We start from the raw sequence: 11,586 nt of genomic DNA on the forward strand, positions 1-11,586 counted from the left end.
ACAAAAAACATAAATTATTTATCTTTCAATATCTTTCCATCTTATTTTCCTTCCATCCAAATACACCCACAGAAATTAAATTTCACTTCCATTTCTTTCCTTTCTATTTCTTTTCACTCAATTTCTCTCCTTCCTATTTCTTTCCACCCCCAAACAAAGTGTTAGTGAAATTCAATTCCTATTTTCTCTAGTGATAGGGAATTAGGGATCTGTTATCGCTTACAAGAGCCAACGCCCAATGTCTCTCCCCCTCCCTCAGATTCTCTTGCCACAGCATCCTCCCACCATTAAATTTGACCTTTGATGCCGCCAACCCCATTAGACGCACCCTTTTCCCTCTTTTCTCTCTTTGAATAAACATCCCCAAACCTTGCTAACCCTAAATCTTCTTCCCCGAGGTACCATTGAACCTATTTATGCTCGTTCAAATGAAGACGACGACACTGGGCTCTCTGTTTCATCTCGTCTGGCAGATTTGCTCGCCATCTCCTCCTACTCCTGCATGGTTCAAATCTGTTGCAGCTATATAGATTCCTGATGAAGATGTTGGACTTTATGAGGTTAGTTTATGGTGTCTCCTTTATTGGATTTCCTCAAGCGAGGGATCGATAGCGGACTTACCTAGGCCTTTGAGACCTATCACATTCCTCAGGTTGCCAAGAAAATCGACGACATAGTATGGCTTCGGCACCTCGAGGATCCTCTTGCTCCTCTTTACTCTTCTCCTCCTTGGCCTCAACCTTGGTACCCAGGTACACAAACATGATAAATTATTATTCTTTTTTCATTTTGGGTGTGCTAATATGTGCCTAATTTGATTTGGAATTCGGCTTTATGAATTGGATATTGTTTGAAATTGCTTGAAATGTTAGGGGGCAAGCTGCAACTTAGTTAACTCTATTGTTAGCTGTTTTCAATTGGATTCCTTAATTATTATGGTTATTATTATTATCAAAAGGTTTAATTTAACTTGAATTAGTTCTGAGCTTGAGCTGCACCTGAATTTCCAGTGATATGAACTCAATGATGGGAATTAAGTTCACTTTTCATTGAACCCAAGCTTGAGTTGAGCATATTTATTTCATTCTATTACTTATATACATCAAAAGCTAATTAAAGTGCAATTATGACTGTAAAAGATTTGGTGAATAGTTTATTAGGATTTCATTCCTATGAAAATATATTGAGGTATTTGATTTGTTTGATAAACTGGGTTTGACAGATTTTAGGCTGAAATGGCTATCCTCTTTGGTCTATATTCTTAGCAAAGCTATTTGAGTCATGCTGAAGCTAGCCATTGGTGTTAGTTGTTTGGATTCTGAACCCTTTACTGCTGCTGATGGCTTGCCAAAATAGGTAAGGTGTGAGGAACTTATTCTAACCATTTCTAAGATTAGGCTATATGTATGTGTGGGAGAGAAAGTACAGAGAAAGAAGAAAAAGCATATTCATTATTATTGTTATTAATGATAATGAAATAAATTTTGAATTATTATTATTATTATGATCATTATTATGTTGGTCTTCTTCTTTTTACACTAATTTTTCATATATTGTTTATCCCTTTTAATTATCTATCTTGAGTGAAACACAAATTTTGATTGCGAGTTACGAAAGATATGGCTAAAGAAAGAAAGATACATATAACATACTATTTTAAAGGAGTGTGTCATGAATCATTATAGCATGCTTTTGATGCATACATTACTATGTTGGTTAATCCCAATGAACATTCTGATGTATAAGACATTATGGTACTCATTATAGTTGTGCCTTCCTCGACCAGAGCTTCTTAATGCCTCTCTCTTTCTCTTTATATCTATTCTTTTTATCTTTAATAATTATTTCTCTTAGGATTACTTGCATGAAACTTCTAAAGCATTATTCACTTGCAAGCCTCACATGTTGATTCATATATGCATGTTTGTTCCAGGTGTTTTTGCTTCTTCCACTTTCATAAGCATTCAACAACCTCACTTATTTCGACCTAGATTAGTTGAGGTATGCAGCTTGCCTCTGTGTGTTAGTCTTAGGATATTATTGCATAGCATATTTGAATCGTGTTTTCTTTTAGATGCCCCTTTTCCTGTTAATTTTCATTTGATTTATTCTATTGATAAAAAAGAAGTAAGTAACTATATGATTCATCTTAAGCTTTGAAGTTGTAGCATCTTTTATCCTTTTACCTTTTTTTTAAATAGTTATTGACTTATATGATTAAAAGTATCCCGATGAATGATGATATACTTAGCTATCCATGTATTAGAAGTGTACTTAAGTTATAAAATTTTGGGTAGGTAATTGTGTTACTGAAACTAGTATCAAACAATAATGTAAAGGCCATGCAGATTATGCTGCTGTAAGCTCTTGTTCATGTAAGTTTCTAAGTTCATTTCACTATATGGAATAATGAGAGAAAAATTAGGATTCTATTGAAAGGAAGAATTAAGTTTCAAAAGAGCTTATTAAAGCAATTCAAGTTATTGGTCATTTTCTTGTCTAATTGTGCAAGGCAAGTAAAGGAGAATATTTCGTCTACCTTTCAACGCGGATGCTATTAACTCCATTGTATTTGTCTACAACAGGTGGGATTTTATATCCTGTGCTGGTCTCTGGGATAAAAGTCACTTGATGAGACAAATTGAGAAGTATGTGCTTTCTTCTTGATGCCCTTCTTCATCTATATCATACTAATTTCTTAAAAATGAGGTGCATTAATTTATTTCAATTTTAGGTATGCTGGTATTTATACCTCTAGGGTGTCTAATTTCTTATATTATATACCCTTCATGTATTTTCGCTCCCAGGAACAGGTATCCAGATCATCTTCTCCCTAAAGCATTATGTTTTTTTTTTGCATTTCAGCTGACTCAAATGTGTTTCTGTGCTGTAGAACCTTGCGCATGATTCATACCCTTGAAGGTATATATATTCGTTCTTTACTTATCTTCAAAAACTTCACATGAATGCAAAGTAGAGGGAAAGTGAGGAAGAACTAACAACACTCAAGCAAGATGCTATCGATGGAAAAATATCACCTTTAAACTCTGTCTAGAAACTAAAGTAGTCGAAGAAGCAAAAATACGAGAGGAGTCTTAAACATCACATTGGAGTTTAATTTTGTGCCAACATTTTTGTTCCTGGGTACATTTCTGTTTTTTATTGTTAACCAAAGGATTTTGCTTTGAATGCCTAATCTATACTTCATTAGCTTTTGCCCTCAATTTTCAAGCAATTGAGAAAAGAATCGTGTCACTCGCATTTGGCAGCGGTTTTCTGAAAAATTGCCGTAAAATATTGATTTAGCGGGAGTTATACATGTGGTTTCTAAAAACCGCAGCCAAATACAATCCCGGCGTCCATATCCATGGTGGTCCGGTTAACCGCTGGCATTTGATTTTGCGGTGGTTTAACTGTACAATTTTTTGCTGAATGTTTTAATTTTCTCACCTAAGATACAAGGCTTAACTATTATATTGTATTGATTATCTGCTATTGAATCTTTTTGTCACTTAGAACTACTTCAACTGTCAGCACTTCAGTTGCTGCTGCTCCTCCCAAATTGCCATATGAAATTATAGAGAAGACTATGAAAGAGGTATGTGATGCATTCCTATTCTTTTCCATGTTCCCTATTTTGTGTGCATTTGGCTTAGAAAATTGAATTAATTGATAATTTAAATAATGAACTGCACTTTTATTGAGTGGTGAGCACGACTTACTGGAATATATTGAAAAGAATTGAAATATTACATAAATGATATAAACTTATTTCAAATGGATTTAGTGTAAAACTTATTGATGAAAAGAATTGGAATATTGCATATATGATATAAATTATATGTTCAAGGTGAGATATTGTATTTTTGAAAATTAAATAATAAATTATTTATAATTTATTATATTTGTTGATGATTTTATTTAAAGAGAATTATGTTTTTTAAAAGTAGTTAAATCAAATTTTTATGATACTTTGAATTTAAAATCTATTAGGATTTATAAAATTTTCTAAAATAATTAAGTATTTTTATATTAGAGATTTAAAGTTTTAATAATTGAAAATAATGAGAATTTTATATAATTTATATTGAATAATTGAAAGTTTTGATTAATTTTATTTATTTATTTCTAATTTTAAGTGAGAGTACTTAATTAAAAATAATGTGTAAGTTGAAAAATAAATAGTATTCTTAAAGTTAATTATATTCGATTAAATTTGGTTTTAAATTAATACTCTACCTAAACCCTAATTCCCAAATTAAAATCCTAAATTGGCAAAACACAATCCTAACCCTAATTTCCCTTCCTAGCCGCCACCCTGCATCAGCAAAACGCCCCCCAAACTTGAAACACATACACGCAGCCATCATCATGGGGCATTGCCGCTGCTGGGTTCTCCGTCAGCACTACTGCAGGCAGAGAGAGAGAGAGAGAGAGAGAGAGAGCCCGTGCGAGAGGAACGGAGATGCTGAGGGGTCACTACCGCACTGCAGCCGTCGTCACCACTGGAGCTACACGAGGCCATCACTGTCGCCGAGCCGCATGTCATCACTTCCGTGAATCGTGAATAGAGGAGAGGGAGAAAGACGAGTTCGTGAGGGAGAAGAGGAAGCAGCGCTGCAACCTCACCTCCGTGCCTCCGTGCTACCGTCAAGTTGTCCGTTGCGTTGCCGCCATTCTGCCTGCTGGAAAACACCCCCTGGAGCCCCTGTCTTCTTGGATTAAGTTCTGGGTCTTACATGCTTAGTTCTATGGCTGAGCATGCAACATCAAGCTGCTGCATCATCACTAGAGCTGCTACTGCTTTGTTCTCTCGCTTATTCGTAAGTACAGTAAGTTCTTCCTCGTTTCGAACCTCTGCAGTCGTTGTTCTTTTATGTATTACTAAGGTTCTCACAACCTTAATATCTCAGGGTTGAGTTACTATTCTCGGATGGTGCATTTGTGGTTGTTGTTGCCGCAAGAAAAAGATGGATTTGATGTCGTTGATTGTGGGCCTAGGAGATAAGATTTTCTTGACGCATTTGTTTAACGGGTTTTGACTATTCGAGGTAAGGGCGATTTCTTAAACTCAATTTACTATCAAGAATTGTTACAAGTTGATATTGATATGACAAATGTACTTTTATGATTTCGTAAGTCTTCTGAATTAAATTGAATTATTTTGGATGACTTTAATTGTTTGTTTGATTGAATTATTGATTGGTTGTGAAGGCTAGAAATTATATTTTTAATTGATTATATTGAAGTTGGTTTAGATTGTGATTTACTGGAACTAGTTTGATTTTACTGATAATGAATTAAGATTTGAAAATGATTTGAAACGAGTTTGAGAAATGGTTTGGTTGGGACCCAAAAAGGGTGGCAAGTCCTGAGTTTTAGGGGAGGTATTTTTATGATAATTCTAGGGAGTTTTATTTTAGTTAATTTGGATTGAATAATTCTTTTATTTGATTTTGAATTATGAAGGAAAGGACTACGTTTTGAGTTTGATTTATTTAAGAAAAGAATGAATTATGTTGAGTTTGATTAAGAAATTACATTAGGAGGAACTTTAGTGAATTTTAAGAGTAATTTGTTTTTGACTAAATAATTCTGTTTTACGACGTTTTGGAAGAGTCAAAGAATTCGAATTTCGGTTAGCATAATGGGACGATCTCTGAGCCTTTGGGAATGTTTTAAAATTAAGAATAAAATTGAAATTGGTTTTGATTTAAATGATTTGGTTTTGAAAATTGTTTCGGAACTTTTGGTTTACATGATTCGGTTTGGGTTTAAATGATTTGGTTTTAGTTTAAATTATATTTTTGACCAATTCAAATTAAGAAGCTATCATTTTTTTAATGAGTTTAAGGAAATGAGATTGGCCGTCGCTCCCGTAAAGTCTAGAGGCATTACCGAGGGGTTTAACTAATAAATGATTTTCCTTTTGTCTTTTGAAAAGAATTGAGTTGAAGAAGAATTGGTTTTAAAGGAAGAGGTTAAGATTTGAATTATCAGGTAAGATGTAGTGACGTCCACTTGCTCTGGGGTAAAGGTTTGACTGAGGAGTGAATAAATTGAGTTATGGTTTTACTTGAGATATTGGTTGTGTGGAATATGTTCTGCTTTTGTTGCATCATATTCTCTCTATTTGTAAAGTGTGTTGGGCACTATAGCGCAAGATTGTGGTGGGCACTATATGTCAAGAGTATGGCGGGCACTATATCCCAAGAGTGTGGGAGAACTTTACCCTGGGAAGTGTGTCGAGCACTATATCTCATGAGTGTGTCAGGTACTTTATCCCAAGAGTGTGGCGGGCATTATATCCCAAGAGTGTAGGAGCACTTTATCCTGAAAAATGCGATGACCATTATATCCCATGAGTGTGGTAGGCACAATATCCCAATGGTGTAACGGTCACTATATCCCAAGAGTGTGGAAGCATGTTAGAGAGATGATATCCGGGTTAGCTACCAGGTGTTTCAGGTTTAGGCAAAGTAATTGACACGTGAGCTCACAGCCAGTTGGATAGGTGTAAGACCCAGAATTTTTGGAAAATCTTATTATGATTCAATTTCAATTTATTTATTCATTAAAGACTTTAATTTTAGAAATTATTTTATTAAAGCTAATTAAATTAAGTTTTGATAATTAAATTATAATTTTTATCGAATTTTATAATTATTAGATAAGTTCCATATTTAAATTATAAAGTTTAGTAACTGTAAAAATAATAAGAATTTTATATAATTTGATTTAAATAATTAAGATTTTGGAAATTTAATACTTTAACTTTTATGAATAGAAAAAAATAATTATATTATCTCTAATTCTTGGATTTGAGTATATATTTGGAAATAGTTTGTAAATTGATGAGCAAATAGTATTTTTATATATAATTATTGTTGGATTAAAAATTAGTTTTCAATTACTATATTAACTCTAATTTTATTAAAATTACTAAATTACCCCTAACTCTAACCCTAATACACCTATACACTCACACACTCCATCTAACCTAGCGCCCCACCCCACCCCACCCCTCACCTTACACTCACACAGGATGGAAAAGAAAAAAAAAGAAAAGATGAAGGGGAAGAGAGAAACGAGAAGAGAAGGAGAGGGAAGAAAAGGGAGAAAGGGAGAGAAGGAGGACGAAGGAGTCGTCGCCAGCTTGTCGCCGCTGAACATGTCACCTGCGTCGCGGCCATTCGTCCTCATCACTGCTAGTTGTGCCATCGCGGAGAAGAGATGCGTTGGAGAGAGAGAGAGCTCGCGCCTCGTTGCCACTACCCATGGAGCCTCGAGCCGCATCACTATCACCGAGAGGAGGGAGAAGACGCGAGCTGGGGTTGCTACATCCAGTCGCCGCAGTCGCACTAGTAACTGCCAAAATTCCATTGTCACCGTCAATGGAGGTTCGCCAGAAGAGAGGAGACGTGCGAGGAGGGAGCCAGAACCGCGGCTAGCCATGTCGCCATCACTGCCAGAGCTTCTCTGCCGCCGTTGCTTGCCGTTCTGAGCTGCTGCACCATTGTTTCTGCCGTTGGGGTTGCAGGAAGAAAAGCTCAAACGAGAGAGAGAGAACAGTAAGGATTGCTGCCGTGGTATTGCTGCTTGAGGAGGAGGAAACCTTTTCGCTGTTCTGGCCACCGAAAACAATGCCGTGGTCACTGGAAAATGCTACGGAGTCAGTCGTTGGTTACTCTGTTCCTGGGTTTATTCTCGATACAGTAAGTTGTTCTTGCCTTGATACCCTCGGCGCTAGCATATATGTATTTTGTTATGTTTGGTTAAAAATTCTGAGGTTTTGGTAACGTAGGGTCGAGTTCTGATTGCTGTTTGTCACGATTTGAGTTGCAGTTGTTGTCGCGGGAGCTATCTGGAGTTGTGGTTATGGCTGCCGCTGTAGCGGGCAGAGAGAAAAAGAGTGGGGTGCTTTTCTTAAACTCATTTTATTGTCAAGAATTGTTATAAATTGATATTGATGCAATTAATATACTTTTGGTGATAATGTGAGTCTTATGGATTAAACTGAGTAGTTTTGAATAAATAATCAATTTATTGATTGATTAAATCGGTTTTTGAATTGTGATATAATGATTATTGAGTGTGATAATTGGGGTTGAATTATTGTGATTTACTGGATTGGTTGTTCGAGTTTTGGGTTTTTGTTGATTTTCTTGGGTTAAGTTGGAATTGTTGAGATAATTAATTAATTGGAGATTATTTGAATGATTGTGAGATGATGGTTTGGTTTGGTTGGAAACCTTGAAGGGTGGCAGAGTCCATATTTTAGAGATGTTGCCAAAATTTTTATAAAAATTGAAGATTTGGTTTGGAGTGTTATTTAGAAAAGTTTGGATTCAAGAATCATATTATTTGATTTTGATTTACTAAGAATAGAAATGAATTATGTCTTGAGTTTTATTTATTCAGAAAAGTATTATGTTTGAGCTTGATGTATTACGAAAAGGATTTTATTTTGAGTTGATTTATTAAGAATAGAATGAATTATGTTTTGAGTTTTATTTAGTTGAGAAAAGAATTATACTATTTTGAATTCGATTTACCAAGGAAAGCTTTATGTTTCAAGTTTGAATTATTTAAGAAAAGAATTATGTTTTGATTTCGATTCAATATGAAAAGAGTTATCTCTTGGGTTTGAAATAAAGGATTACCTTTTGAGGAGTTTGGTGAATTTATAATATTTGAATTTGATTGGTAAAGAGGGATGATTTTTGAGTCTTTAGGAAGTTTGTAAACTTGAGGAGGAGTCTCATTTGATTACTTTTGATGAAAGGGTTATGTTTTGAAAGGTATTTAGTGAATTTAAAATATATGATCTTCTTGAGTCTTTTAAAAGAGATTTAAACTGAAAAATGATTTTGAAGTTGGTTTGGGATTTTTGATTGAGTAAATATGAGTTTTATGAAAGAGAACGAGTTTAAAGTGACGTTGTTTTGAAGGTTTTGGAAAACATTATAAAAAGTTGGTTTTGGTTTTAAAGGAAAATGATTTGAGGAAAAGTGATTCAAGGTGTGCTGTGAACTGAATGTATATTGCTATTGAAGTAACTGGGCAAGTTGAGGTTGAGAATTTCCTCTCTTGTTACAATGGGTAGGATTGAGGTTGAGGATTCCCTTCTTGTTACGGTGACCAATATTGAGGTTGAGGATTTCCTCTCTTGTTGCACTGGAAAGTTGGATAGAAGGTCGAGGATTTTCTTCAGTTCAATTCTGTATTGTTAATTCTAATTTTGATTATGTTTGACTATGTTTGATTGAAACGAGTTTGGATTGATATGGTGGGGAAGGTGGTTTTGTCCAGCTCACGTATAGCTAAGTTGAGGTTGAGGATTCTCTCTCTTGTTGTGATAGACAAGCTGAGGTTGAGGATTTTCTCTCTTGTTGCGGTGGACATGCAGGGTTGAGGATTCCATCTCTTGTTATATCGGAAAATTGAATGGAGAATGTTGAGGATTCCCTTCGATTCAATTTCTGGCTGTGGAATGAACAAGTTAGGTTGAGGATTCCCTATCGTTATATCACAGTGTCTCTCTGAATGGGAGGTTGAAGATTCCCTCCTGGAAGGTTAGGATTCCCTTCGGGTTGAAAGACCATGTCTAGGTTAGCTACTAGATGTGTTGGGTTCTGGCAGTTTAATCGACACGTGAGCTCATAGCCAGTAGGATAGGTATGCATCATATGCATCTATGTGCCATTGTTTAGTGTGTATATTATACTTGGTTTACCTATGTGAATAATTCTGTTTATCAGCTAATTGTTATACTTGATGTAATTGCTCTTGATTGTGTTTGAACTACATTACTTGTGATTGTGACTGTTGGTTCGAATTATGGTGGTTGGAGTGTGATTTGATTGCGTGTTGGGCCAAAGGCTGTGATGTGATATTGTTTTGGGTTGGAGGCCGTAATGTGATATTGTATTGAGTCAAAGGCCATGATTTGGTTATGTTTAGGCTAGAGGCCGTGATTAGATGAATCAGTGAAAATTTTGATGAAATTACTCCTTTAGTACATGTAGTGGAAGGTTATGAGATATTGTGTTTAATTGGAGTTTTTATAAATTCAAAATATAAATTCAAATTTTGGGTAATTGATTAATGGTTTTCGAAGAGGTTTGAGTTTTTGGATGATTAACAGTTGATTTTCAAAATGATTCATAGGATGAACGACGATTATTGCAATCGAAAAATAGTTTTCTTTTAAATATTCTCTTATAACAATTCTTAAAAACCCCTCACTAGGAGCCTTGAAAGAAGGATTAAACAAAAACCGCAAAAATAAAATGCATCGTACACAAAAATACGTAACCAGATAAAACATAAACTACATAATAAGAAGTGGAGGATCAAACTATAGAATAGCAAGCTCTTGACTCAGTTCGCGAAGTAAAGACTGGCCAGAGTATAAGTGTGTATATACATACATATAGTCATAACCCAAGAAAATCCCAAAATACAAAATAAATGACGTGTTTCTCCATTGTCGACTTCTAGAGTCTCATAGTTAGCTATATATACATATAGGATATTCTAAATAATAACTACATCATTTGATATCAAAATATAAATTCCAAAAAGGTAAAGCCCCAACTCCACAGTGACCGAAACTCCAGACGCCTAGCGAGGTACCTCTCGACCTGCATCTGAAAAAAACACAAATATCCGTATGGAATGAGAGCCGGAGGTTCTCAGCATGGTAATGGTGCCGAATATATAAGATATAAGGCCCCGGAAAAGCCAAAGGCAATCCTAGAACTCTGACACTCAAATTTAAATCTTAAAGTTTATAAATTAAAAGCCATAAACATGGTTGGTTATCTAAGGTTCTTATTTCTAATTCCTTTCTAACTTAAGCCCTAAACTCTACCTTCCTCCAATCTCCAAAACTCCGATGCACAAATAAACAATATAGACAAGACAAGCACAAACAGAAAGTATATATAACAAGCAGGCAATTAGCAATTAACATAAATAAACAATTAAGCAAGCCAAGACAATGCACACTCAAACAAAACATACAAATGCACAAGATGCATACTTGCCCTACGGCTGATGAGTCTCATCTGTCGGTTATATATCCGAACCCAATATATCCTCGTAGCTAATCGTGGACAGAACACCACAACATGGAACATGTATTACTCGTCTCCCCATGCTAGTGTTTCACTCAACCCAGAATACGTATTACTCGTCTACTCAGGTATGTGACTCAAATCATAACCCGGGTAGGAATTACTTGTTGACGTTAGGATTTTTGCTAGTAAAGAATTTTATAAAAATATAGTCGCGTTGTAAGTATAGATTCTAAACCAACAGAAAATCCCTTCGTACAAACGTTTTGGTTGTCACAAGTAACAAACCCCTAAATAAGTTGATAATCGAAGTATTCAAACCTCGGGTCGTCTTCTCCAGGAATTGCAGGGAGGTATGTTCTTATTATTGGTTATGAGTCTTGTAAATTAGGGGTTTTGAAAGTAAGAAAAAATATGTTAAATGATAAGAAAATTAAAATAGTAATAATAAAATAAAATTTTGGCAAGGTATTAGAACTGGAAGTCCTATCCTTATCAATTGTGA

At 35.0% G+C, this 11,586-nt stretch overlaps 1 long non-coding RNA gene across 5 annotated transcripts; it reads left to right on the forward strand.

The window, feature by feature from the left end:
* The first annotated feature begins 201 nt into the window (after positions 1 to 201).
* LOC107479591 (uncharacterized) lies at positions 202 to 8,398 on the forward strand. 5 transcript variants are annotated; one of them, XR_002372428.2, is made up of 9 exons: positions 202 to 560; positions 653 to 752; positions 1,223 to 1,356; positions 1,934 to 2,001; positions 2,586 to 2,648; positions 2,735 to 2,813; positions 2,894 to 2,922; positions 3,517 to 3,598; positions 4,311 to 6,601. It is a non-coding gene; the product is annotated as an uncharacterized LOC107479591 (long non-coding RNA). The 5 variants fall into 5 exon arrangements; XR_008007050.1 differs by lacking the exon at positions 2,735 to 2,813 and having other exon boundaries at positions 2,866 to 2,922; positions 4,311 to 4,823; positions 4,914 to 6,601; XR_008007051.1 differs by lacking the exons at positions 2,735 to 2,813; positions 4,311 to 6,601 and adding an exon at positions 7,846 to 8,398 and having other exon boundaries at positions 2,866 to 2,922.
* Positions 8,399 to 11,586: the final 3,188 nt, after the last annotated feature.

This window comes from Arachis duranensis, chromosome 3 (assembly GCF_000817695.3).
Source record: "Arachis duranensis cultivar V14167 chromosome 3, aradu.V14167.gnm2.J7QH, whole genome shotgun sequence".
Taxonomy (NCBI): Eukaryota; Viridiplantae; Streptophyta; class Magnoliopsida; order Fabales; family Fabaceae; genus Arachis; species Arachis duranensis.